This window comes from Pinus tabuliformis, chromosome 2_2 (genome assembly GCF_031772625.1).
Source record: "Pinus tabuliformis cultivar Carrire ecotype Pingquan chromosome 2_2, CPIR1, whole genome shotgun sequence".
Classification (NCBI taxonomy): domain Eukaryota; kingdom Viridiplantae; phylum Streptophyta; class Pinopsida; order Pinales; family Pinaceae; genus Pinus; species Pinus tabuliformis.
In genome coordinates, this window is record NC_142300.1 from 948940024 (window position 1) to 948952407 (window position 12384).

Here is a 12384-nt window from a genome sequence, read left to right on the forward strand (position 1 = left end):
GTTAAGCCATTCATTTTTAATAGTTGATATAATTCCAACTATATTCTCATAAATCACTACAATGATCTTATGATTGTATGTGTGTTTAGACAATATCACTTTAGAACAAAAATAGATTTTCATTTTCTCCTTTTCATCCAAGTAAATATTGTAGTTTTATATTTACCGTGCATCACATAGATAATCAACTTGATCGTTTCTTGACTTTGTAACACTAAGGTCATGCATCCAATGTAACATATGGTTTATGATGAATCGATTTTGATATTAGAGTTGTATATAACATAATTAGGGACATGAATTAAATGAAGAGGTGCCAAGATTTCTTATAAAGAATTTAGAACATCATGCATTAGCTGGCACCAATAATTTCAAACATGTTAGAGGCTTGGAACCAAGGTCAAATTTCTACTCTTGGCTTGTCATTAGTAACTAGAGATTTGTTTGGATCTATGCAAAGAATGTTGTTTCTCCAATCAGTGTCATAATATTCATTCATTTTATCTAACTATAATTGTAGTAGTTCTAAGAGACTCACATATTCAATTGGCTTAGAGTTAACGGAAACATTCCAATTTAAAAGGATTTGCTAATTCCATTGAATTCACCTTTGAGATATGTCCATTGGATCCATGGAAAATTTTAAGAACCCCCCTAAATTTATATATATAATAAATGGGTGAATCCCCATGATACATAGGAAAAATGGAAGGCGATTTTATCAATAATATAATATGTATATATAATTTTTTTGGCGAATCTCTCACCAAATTATATTATCTTGTAAAATCATGGCGAATCTTTCATTGGATTATAAAATCTTGTAAGATCTTGGCGAATATTTCATTGAATAATAAAGGCTTTGTAAAGGGCTAACAAAGTTCATAATGAGTATTTCTTGTAATGGCTTGAAGCCTTGCTAATCAATCCATCAAGAACCAAAACAAGTATATTCCTTATATGGAATATAAAGATATTTCTCATGGAAAGTCAATTAGGTTTAGCGCAGGTGGTAGGGAGAAATCCTACATGTGACAATGTGTTGGACTCATAATGAGTATTTCTTGTAATGACTATGACCCTTGTTTTGTAAGCAATCCCTCGAGGACTGAAATATGTATATTACTCATATGGAATATAAATATATTTCTCATGTATTGGAATATAAATATATGAGTGAGGAGTGGGAAATGAGCCACAATAAGTCCTTAGAAAATTGACATGAAGAAGATAAGTGCAAAAAATAAAAAAGGTGAAAATGGAAAAATTGAGAAGAAATATGAGGGAAAAATGGTGAAACAACAAATTAATAATCCATGGGAGGAACAATGATTAGAGATAGTGAGGGAAGGTGTTCCCTCAGCCTACGGGTAACAAAGGTAGAAATTAGAGCTCTCACTTGTGCAAGTGTAGCTAAACAAACATTAAGCTCTATGCCAGTCATGAGAGGGAGGAAATCTGGGAAAGAAATGTGAGAACAAAAATTTAAATGGAACAAAGCATTGGGATTACAATCCTTGCTCGTTGAGTTTGGGTACTTCCTTTGAGGCCTATTGAAAAATTAGGAATGATCTATCTATGTATCTTGTTATATAATTAGTTTGTAAAATAGTTTCCATGTAGCTATGTTAGAGCATGGATTTTGTGAAATGTTTTTTACTCATCCTACCTATATTTACATGGAGATGAACAAATATGAGTATTGGAGATAGAATTCTCCCATTTTTTTGTTGTAACAAATTGTACAGGTATAGCCATGTCCATCATTAAGTATTCCCCAACTGTATCGAAAATATTCCCAAACCAAAAACTTTTTAGTACTAAAAAGCATAAAAAAATCCAACATTAGATACTAAAAGAACATATTAATAAAATCTGCATGGTGAAAATCAGCACGAAAGGTTATATCGCATAAAGGTTTGCAATAGAAATCAGCCTTAAAACTCCTATGGCCAAGCAAAACAATGATAATAAGCCCGCGTCTCCCTTGGAATTTTATGTATCAAAATGAAACCCCAAAACGCAAAGCCCTAGCTGAACATAAGTGAGAACCCCTCGCATCAGTCAAAGAAGAGGTTTCTGCCCTGCAAAAATGCTCAACATTTCAAAGCGACGTCCTTAAAATGTAGAGCCCTACATATATTCACAAGAGCTAAGAAGGAAGATGAGTTTTTATTATTTGTGAGCAGGTAAATAGCCTGATCATGATTTATGTAATGTTTTGTCAAATTTCGAGGGTTGCAGCTTGCAATTCAACTCAAAAAAATTATAATGTAATTAACGTATTTATTCTTTATCTTACAATATGTTTTGAATTGCCAATTTTTACATCTTAGTATCATCCTCCCAGCAATCTAAGTGCAAAGAAGCCTCTCATGTGGCAAGGAATCTTTTTTTTCTACTAGGGTTTTGGTTTTTAGACCATCATTGGAAAACTTGGTTCGGTGTGAATAAAAATAAGTTTTGAATATTTAGTTTTTAAATATGTACTAATTAACAAAGATTTTATATAACATTTGAAACTAAGGAGAGATTTAGTTTTTAGTTTTGAATATTTATTTTTTAAATGTATATTAATTACAAAAGCCTAGGGAGAGATGTAGTTTTGAGAGAGATTAGTAGATAAGTGTTGTTATGATTTTGCTTAGTGAATTTCAGTTTTAAAATTGTTGACAAAAATGATTACAAAATATTTAAATTTTAAAATGAATATACATGGTCACCTTAGGTACTATGATTGTTTCCTTAACATGATAAAAAATGAACTAGCTAGAATCTAACAACACTTTAGGATACCTCTAAGGACACATATAAAATAATAATTATAGTTATCATATTAAAATAATAATTTATGTTTTAATTTAACGGAGTCAACATAATATTATATTGCATGATGGTTAATTTTCATATATATATATATATATATATATATATATATAAATTAGACAAACCCTTGTAACTTGAAATGACCTCTTTAGTTTTGGAATTAAATAATATATATATATATATATATATTTATTATGTTTTGTGAGTGACCTCCTTGTGGAAAAATATCATGTTTGAGTGATGATTATATAAATAAACCATTACAAATTTAATTATATCTCAATTCAGAAATTGAAAGTGAAGATAATCATTCACTCACAAATTTGGACAACTTGTAATTATAATTATCAAATCACTTTCCCTTTATATAATATTGTCTCATCAATAATTTTTATATCAAGTTAATTAATTATAATTTAAATGAATTTAAAAAAATTAACCATTAAGATAGAAAGTGATTAAGTCATTAATATACCATATTTTACTGTACACAAACTATAAAGTATGAAGCAACAAAAAAAACATTTTTCTCATGATATTAGAAAACCTAAAATCTCCCAACAACTACTAGTGCTTCTAGCTTTTTTTCAGCCCCATAATTGATATTTTTCATATTATTGATTTTTATTTTAATTTAAAATGAAAAGAAAAAAGATTAATTATGTGGATAGATGTCTTTGTTTTGGAATAGGGTTTCACAATCATGATCAACCTATGCAAACCTCCCAAGTGATATATAGAATATGGGCACTTAATAGGCAAGGGTCATCGATGCTTCACCTGATCAAAACCATAATCAAAAGTAAACCATATCCCTATATAAAAAAACCTTACATTTTGCAAATCCAATAAACTATATGCCTATGTAAAAAAACCTTACATTTTACAAATGAGAGTATACTACTTTAAGAATTCACAATATACCTCTCTTTTGATACACACCAACCTAGATCCATCCTTAGTTAAGGTGAATGGGAAATGAGAATCAAAATCTAGTGAGTGGGAAATGAGAATCAAAGCCAAGGGTTTCAAGGGAGACCCAAAGGAAGAGGGAGAAGATGGATCTAGGCTAGTTTAATTCCCCCTTTAAAAAGACTATATTCCACATGAATATCATGGGAAATACCATGGGTTCTCATAAACCTGGAGCTCAAAAACCACTGGTAACTTCACAGAACAAGACAACATCCTTGGATGCAATAAAAAAAACCTCCCAAATGATAGCTAGAATATGGGCACTTAATAGACAAGGGTCATAGATGCTTCACCTGATCAAAACTAGAATATAGACACTTAATAGGAAATGGTCATAAACGTTGCAACTGATCAAAACTATAATCAAAACTCATCAAAACCAGAATATGGGCACTTAATAGGCAAGACCATAATCAAAAGTAAATGATATCCCTATGTAAAAAAATATTACATTTTGCAAATCCAAGTATACTACTTTAAGATATCCCTATGTAAAAAAAATCTTTCATTTTGCAAATCCAAGTATACTGCTTTAAGAACTCATAGCATACCTCTCTTTAGATATACACGAGCCAAGATCCATCCCTCTCTAAGCTTGAGAGATCGAAAAATCTTGAGAGATCGACAGTTAAGGCTAATGCGAAATGTGAATCAAAACTGAGGGGGAGAGAGAGAAAGAGGGAGAATGAGAAGATGGATTTAGGATGGTATAATTCCCCCCTTTAAATAGACTATATTCCACATGAATACCATGGGTTCTTATAAACCTTGAGCTCAAAAACCAGTGATGGACAAAACAATATCTCTTGATATAATAAAAAAATAATAATGTAGAATTTTCATTTTTACATAGAGTTATTTTTATTTTTATTTCAAATTTACCTTTACTCAACAAAAATTGATTAAAAATAATAATAACCTAAAATTTTTACATAAAATAATAACGTAGACTTTTCATTTTAACATAGGGTTATTAATTATCAAATCTCTAGATAGATCCAAAGTTAAAATGGATCTAGGTTTGTTTAATTATTAATTTTATTTTTTTAATGTAATTTCTATTTTTATGTAATTTCATTGAGTCAAAATATTTTAATTTTTAATTAATTAATTAATCATTTTTTTTTTTTTAATTTGATTGAGTCAAAATGTTTAGATAACATAACATGACATTACAATATCTTTTCCATACAAAAAACGTAATAACATTAAGTTAAAAAAAAAAAAAAAAAACTATAAAATATTTTGATTGTAAAATGAGAGATGGTTTTTGGGCATGTGGTATTGATAAGTCATGGTATTGGCCCATGGTATTGTAACAAAGCATGTTCACAACTTAATAATGTCCATGGTAAAGGGGGGTGAATATCCATGGTTAAAAACAATTGTTATATTATAAGTATTAAATTTTTATGTGCTTATTAATAAAGTTTAAATATGGTTACAAAATTATTAGACTAACTTATATGGTAAAATGGATCTTAATTTATAACCATTATTTATATCCCATATATTTGAATGTGATAAGGGATTTAGATATATCTTAAAAGTAATTATAATATTTTTTCTTTTAGACTTAATTAAAAAATGTTATAAAATTAAATTTAAGTAAAATATTTTTAAATATTTTGATTGTGAAATGAGAGATGGTTTTTGGGCATGTGGTATTGGCCCATGGTATTAAAAAAAATTGCACCCAATGTAAGGTATTAAATCATTTTAATCTCCCGAGGGCAAATATCAAAATTCAGCGATTTTAAGGGAATACGATTTCCCAAAACCAGTGAATCGGGCCAAATGAAGGTTCGGTTAGTTTATCCCCCCATTTTTTATTTTGGGCTAAAATAAAAAAAAATTAATTATTTTTTAAATAAAATTGGGGCTAATTATATGAAAAAGGTTTTTAATAAAAAAATTCGCCCTCTTAAAATGTAGAAACCCTCAAATTTCGTCTTTGGGCTATAATTCGCCCCTAAAATTTACCATATTTGGAGCCTTATACTACAAACTTATAAACCAATTTTTCATTTTAACTAACCTTGATAATCATTGATTCAGTCATATTTCAGTCATAGAAGGGCTACTGAACAATAGAAAAACTTCTCACTAACATTGAACATTAACTATTGAATAGGAATGTACAAACCTTTGGAAACAAACTTAGAAATGTGAAAGACCATAAAATTTGCCAAAACATATAAAGACAAGCATACATGTTAAATCCAAGGAATATTGCTACGATTTGAATGAAAAATAGAGGATAATATGCGAAGTACATGAAAACAAAGACCAACATACATTAAAACAAAGACTTACCTAGCAGACGGTCTTCATTGCTCTTATTATACCTGCCAAAGTAGGTATATAGCGATCGATAAATCGCTGACTAACTATTAATTGCTTTGACCTTTTTCCCTATATCGCAGTTTAGCCAATGTTTTTTAAGAACTTTGCATTTAAAATGAGTTAATTTTGAGTTAATTTTTATTTTCATGGTTTTTGATTGGACAAAGCTATTTGAGCTCTTATTGCAAGCTTCGATCCTTTAGAGGCATACATTTTTTAGATTTTTTAAGATAGCTAAAGTTTTATAAAAGTTGTGGTAGAATTCTTCAACATAGCCAAAGTTATATCAAAGCTATCTATTCTTTCAGAGAATTTATCCAAATTTTTTATTTCTCACAGTATATTATTACATATTTGAAAGTTTAAGTTTTTAAGAGAAATTTTCCATATAAAAAATATTTTCGCCAAAGTCTTCATGAGAAGCAATGTCTCACTGTGGCTCTTGGCATGTTTGACATCTGCCTTGGTTTTACCAAGGCACTGTCCTTACCAACACATTTCCCAACTTCTTCCATTTCTACCATTTTCAATTTCAGTGCGCTCGTCAATTTCAGTGCTCTGGTCAAGAGTGTTCAATATTGTGTGGAGGGGTAGCCATAAAACCAAGGCACGGTCCTTACCAACACATTGCCCAACTTCTTTCATTTCTGCCATTTCCAATTTCAGTGCTCTCGTCAATTTCAGTGCTCTAGTCAAGAGTGCTCAATAATGTGTGGAGGGGGCAGCCTGGTAAAGGGGTAAAAACATTTTCATCGTAGTAAAATGAAACAACTTTCAAAAGGACCATATCTCCTTTGCCCAGGACCAATTCCCCTTGTCCCGGTTCTTTGAAGCAATGTGAAGCAACACTAATCGATATATTGTATGGAAGAAGGTTTGTCTCGGTTCTTTGATGCAAAATGAAACAACACTAATCGATATATTGTATTGAAGAAGGTTTATCAGCACAATATCATTTTCACATAAAATTGCAAGCAAGGAACGTGAAAATTGCAGACAAGTGAGGTATTTCATGCTCTTGCTTACCATTTGAAATTGTTTGAAATTAAAATCAGGAATATATAACTGAAGAAATTACTATTGAAATGGTTTGAAATAAAAATCAAGAATATATAAGTGAAGGAACAATAGGTACTTAATGCTTTTTTTTATCACCTCATGTCGCCCAATTCATACTCTTTAATACTTCATGTCACGCACCATGATCAGATACACTATCTTCCCCTTGACCAGGGAAGAAAAATAATTTTTCTATTCCATTTCTCTTTGAATGGACTACTTTTTTGCTTCCACCTGCATGACCCGGAGGTCAAAAAGTTTAGATAGGATAGATAGTGTTCCATGAATTCCTTAATTCTAAGACAAGTTGGTTTAGGTTTTCGCTATGGGGCTAATTTGCTGTGCACACTAGGAAAAATTATATTTCAAAGCTATTGTTATTGGGATATAAAGTTTTATAGCTAATGACCTGAAAGGAAAAATGGGCATATAATTTGTTATTGCACCTCGGCTAAACACTGCTAAAAAGATACTGATGTGCTCCAATAAGGAAGGAGGCCATGAACATTTCTTGTTTCCAAATTAGAACCGTTTGTGGGAACCAAAAAAGAAAAAATTATTGGGAGGGTATTTGGCATTGAATTACATGATAGTCTCCATGAAAGTCAGGTTCCTAGACAAAACACCAAAGAGAAAAATGAATATGTAGTGTGTGAGCTAGATACAAAAATTACAGAATAAGAAACAAGTGTTGGAGAGGTAATGGTGACCTTGGATGATTTAAGTTCCTGTGCTCCAATAAAGGAGGCCATAAACATTTGTTGTTTCCAAATTAGAACAGTTTGTGGGAACCAAAATAATAATAATAATAAAGAAATACAGAAATAAATAAAAATAAAATAAATAAAAATAAAAATAAATAAAATAAAATATTGTGACGGTATTTGGCATTGAACTACTTGACAGTCTCCCTCAAAGTCAAAGTTCCTAGACAAAACACCTAAGAGCAAAATGATTATGTAGTACGTGAGCCAAATACAATTATAGAATGAGAAATAGGGGTTGGAGAGGTAATGCTGGTCCATATATTCAAATTCAATTTTCTATGAGAAATGTCAAATTCCAAGTAATTCAATACCACAAATTCCAAGTGTCAAGAGCATCAAATCACTACCCATAAATTCTTGCCAACCAGAAAATTAGGGAAAACTATCTAATTTGTTTCATTTCTGTACTGTCACATTTAACACAACATAAGCTTCAGAGAAAGGTTATGGACTTATACAAGATTGTGGTATGCATCACCGAATGGTTTTACATGAAAACACTGAGCTATTGGTTTTACATGAAAACATTGAGTGATTGCAAGGAAATGTTTCCTATAGCAATTTAAAAAATCAAATAATAAAAATAAAATCCAGTTAGCTAGCTTTGAATTCAACTTGATAGCCTTTGAAAGTTGAAATGTTATGGCACAAAGCTTGAATCCTACTTCTTTAAGTCCATATCAATATCCTCAGCATCCGATTTCTTTGCTTGAAAGCCTCGTTGCACTTTTCTAACATTATTTGGAAGTTGTGAAGAGAGATGGAGAGCTTAGAAATAGACCATACGCTTGAAGTGTGGAAAACCTTGTGTAGATTCCCTTTGTAAAAGGAAATCACCAGCATTGTTGCAGCCCAAGATGTTTAGCAAAGTAGACCTGCAATGGTTTGGATCATTCACCATTATTAATCTGTTGAATTTATACCTAACCGACAGTTTCTTAATCTGTTGAATTTATACCTAACCAGCAGGAATATCCCTAACTATCCATCCATCCTCCCCAGCGACAAAGCTGTCATTGGCAATTCCGTGCAGTGACAGTTGAAGAGTTCGGGAGCTTAACATCAACCATAAAATCATATTTTTTTTGAAAGGATAGGAGATCTTGGTGTATGTAAGAATAATTTTTTTCTTTCTCTGTTATTTCATGGCTTTTCCTTTCACTTAATTCATGTTTATTATAATGATGATGATAATTTAATTTGCACTTGAGCCTATGGGTGCGAAGTATGATAATAATAATTTAATTCGCACTTCTTGGGCACTGAGTAAAATGTTTTTGCAGGTTGTTGTTGATATGATCACCAATCAGCAAACTACTCATAAATAGAAATTCACCATTAACAAAAAAATGAGAGGGTTTATTAATCAACTTATTTGATTGCACATTACTTTTATGGTTGCAAGGCATGTACAGTTGCTACTAATACTCTTGCTCTCTACATATGTATTAGGCAGGTATTCCGCTGGAATGCAACCTTGTTATAGTGTAACATTCATAGCGTACTCCTAGAATCATTAGTGCACTTTATTTAAGCGAGCGGAAGTCCCTTGAAAAATATGTGCAGTGCAACCCTCATGCCACAAAGTTATTCAAAATGTACAGTGGAAAGCCTGCCATCTTCTAAAGACTATATATTTGGGTTTTGTGTTTGCATATTTAGGAAGAATACCCCAACATTGATAAACAGGAATGCGGCATAGAGGAATGATAGAAACATCGCCATAAGGAAAAGAGCGTAGCCTCTAAATTTGCCTCGCCGACCACCGAATTCGAGGGGTGCAGTCTCACGAATAGGGACCAAGGAACGTGAGAGACTCTAATTGTGTCCACATGTGTCTACCCACCCCTCCTGAAAAGTGACACCCTACCCTCTCCTATGAACCCACATAAATATTTAGTGCATTCACATGACTGTTGAAATCTGTATCAACAACCAATGCTAGGGGAGAGCCTGTATCAACAGTGAATGGTAAAATTTGCGAGGTTGAATGGAAGCTCAAGCCTGTAAATTGGAAATGGCCATTTTTCCTCCTAGATGGAGCAACAATGGTCAAACCTACATGCACGGGAATGATTGTTTGAGTTTTAGGCTTGTAGGCTATTCATCCATTAATGATTTGGAGGCTCGAGTTTTTTTTTCTTCACCCAGTGGCCACCCACTCCACTAACTCGACCAACTAGCGAATGGGCTAGGTAGTCACATTGGATTGCGATAGAATATGAACGTTCATGCATACAAAGCGACCTCGAAGTAAATTTGAGGAAAAAATTGTTGGTGGTCGGAATAAAATTTTTTTCACAAACATTCTCGGGCAATTCTTTTACCTGGGTAGACTACTCCATAATCAATATTCCCCTTCGTCACCTAATAATAAATATGTGTATGGAGAGAGGGTCGGGTGAGTGTTTATATCATTATCCTACCTTAAAATATAGTTGTCTAAATGACAAGGCCCATAATGACACTCCTTGATAGTCAATGTCACATCAGCTCCATCTCAATCTCCAACTATTCATTCTGATTTTCCCATCCCCATTTTCCTGAAATAGGTATCTAATAATACCTTTGTGGTCCCCATTCTATGAAATGAAGGTCAAATTTGACGATGAAGTCGTAGGTCAAACCTTGCTTCTCATGTGGCCTACACTGTTCCAAATTGAACACATCACAACCCTTCAAGAGGCGCCTGACACGCCAAAGAAGTGGAAGGTTAAATTTACGCGTTAAAAAAATTGAATTTTGATTTCTACAGGTTTTCAAAAATATTTAAATAATATCTTAAAATTCCCTCTGAAGGGATGCAAATTTTTTTGAAAAGTTAAATTAGGCCCACCATACTGCCTGTTCTCCTTGTAGTTGTTGTCTGGAAATTTGAGGTATAGACTCTAGAGTCTAGAGTAAGCTACTACGCAGTGGCAGATACATAGGGTATATAACCTTTTGCTTTCAGTTTGAAAAGTTAGTTCATGCTTGGGTGTGAGTAGAGGTGATGGAAGTTTTCTCCTTGTATATTGGGATGGAATTGATGCTGGTATGTGTTGGGTAGAAAAACAAAACCCTATTGTGTTTTTGAATTTATTTCTATTGCAGATGCCCAGAATATTTGGAGCTCTGAATGACAAGAGCTAGATTAATTATTTGGCTCTTACTTGTCAAAGATCTCCCTGTTGTACAAATGTTATCATATTATTTTTCTAGTTCCATTGGATTTACCAACCTGCTAAAGGCACAATCAGTACACTTACGTGCCTCCTCCAAGTGGTGGCACTGGAAACTTCTAAGCTTATCACAATTTTAGTCCAGGTAGGTTAGAACATCTCTATTCCCGATTGCTTTGATTGTTTTTCCCTTGTTTTCTTGTCTTTAGCGAGTAATTTGTACTTGCAAAATGTTCTTTCATCGATCTTTAAGTTCTGTTTCTCGAGAGTAAATTAGTTTCAAAAATATTTTAATATTTAATGTGTTCCTAGTGATCAATTAAGTGTTTTCCTATTTTCTAATTGGATATTTAGAATTTAGAAATTATCATACTCTAAATTACCTATCTTTCAGCAAAACTCAAGTTGGAATTTTTAATTAGATAATGGTGTCATCTCTATACTTGTTTTGGTAGGTCTTTGAAGTTTGAATTGTTTCAACCTTGGAAGTTTTGGTCTAAATAAATGCATAGCATAGTTTTTTTTTTCATAATCTGGTTTGTGTTTGTTCTCGTTGTCAAGGATCCATATCCATGGGTTTTGAGTTCAAATTTATGCATATATCTAGTTTGTTCTTGTAGTTAAGGATTCATATCTTATAAATGTTTAAAAAGGTTTCAAGTTCAAATTTTTGTGTAACGGTTTTATGTGTATATATTCATAGGGGTTTGATCTTGTGTTAAAGATGTATATTTATGTGTGAGATTTAGATTTATGTGCATACATTTGGTTTCACCTTGTGATTAAATATATAAATCAATGTGGAAGAGAGGTTTTTTCGTGTGATTAAAGATTTATGTTCATGTATAAGAGGATTTAAGTAGAAGTTTATCCACACTGTTGAAGTTTAGGCATAGCTTTTCTATGTGCATATAACCAGTTTGTTCTTGTGGTTAAGGATCAATATCTTATACATGCATTTGAGTTGAAGTTGATGTATAATTTTTTTATGGGCATATATCTCATTTGTTTTTGTGGTTAAGTATCTAGGTCGATGTAGAAGAGGGATTTTCTATTTATGTATGGTCTTGAGTTCAAGTTTATCCCAAACTGTTTGATGTTAAGGCATAGTGTTTTTATGCGTTGTTCCTATAAATGTGCAATAGGTTTTGATTTGGTTTGTTCCTTTAATGTGTCATAGGTTTTGAGTTCAAACCTATGAATAATGTCTGGGTTGTTCTTGTGGTTCAAGTTACCAATTTATGTATAAG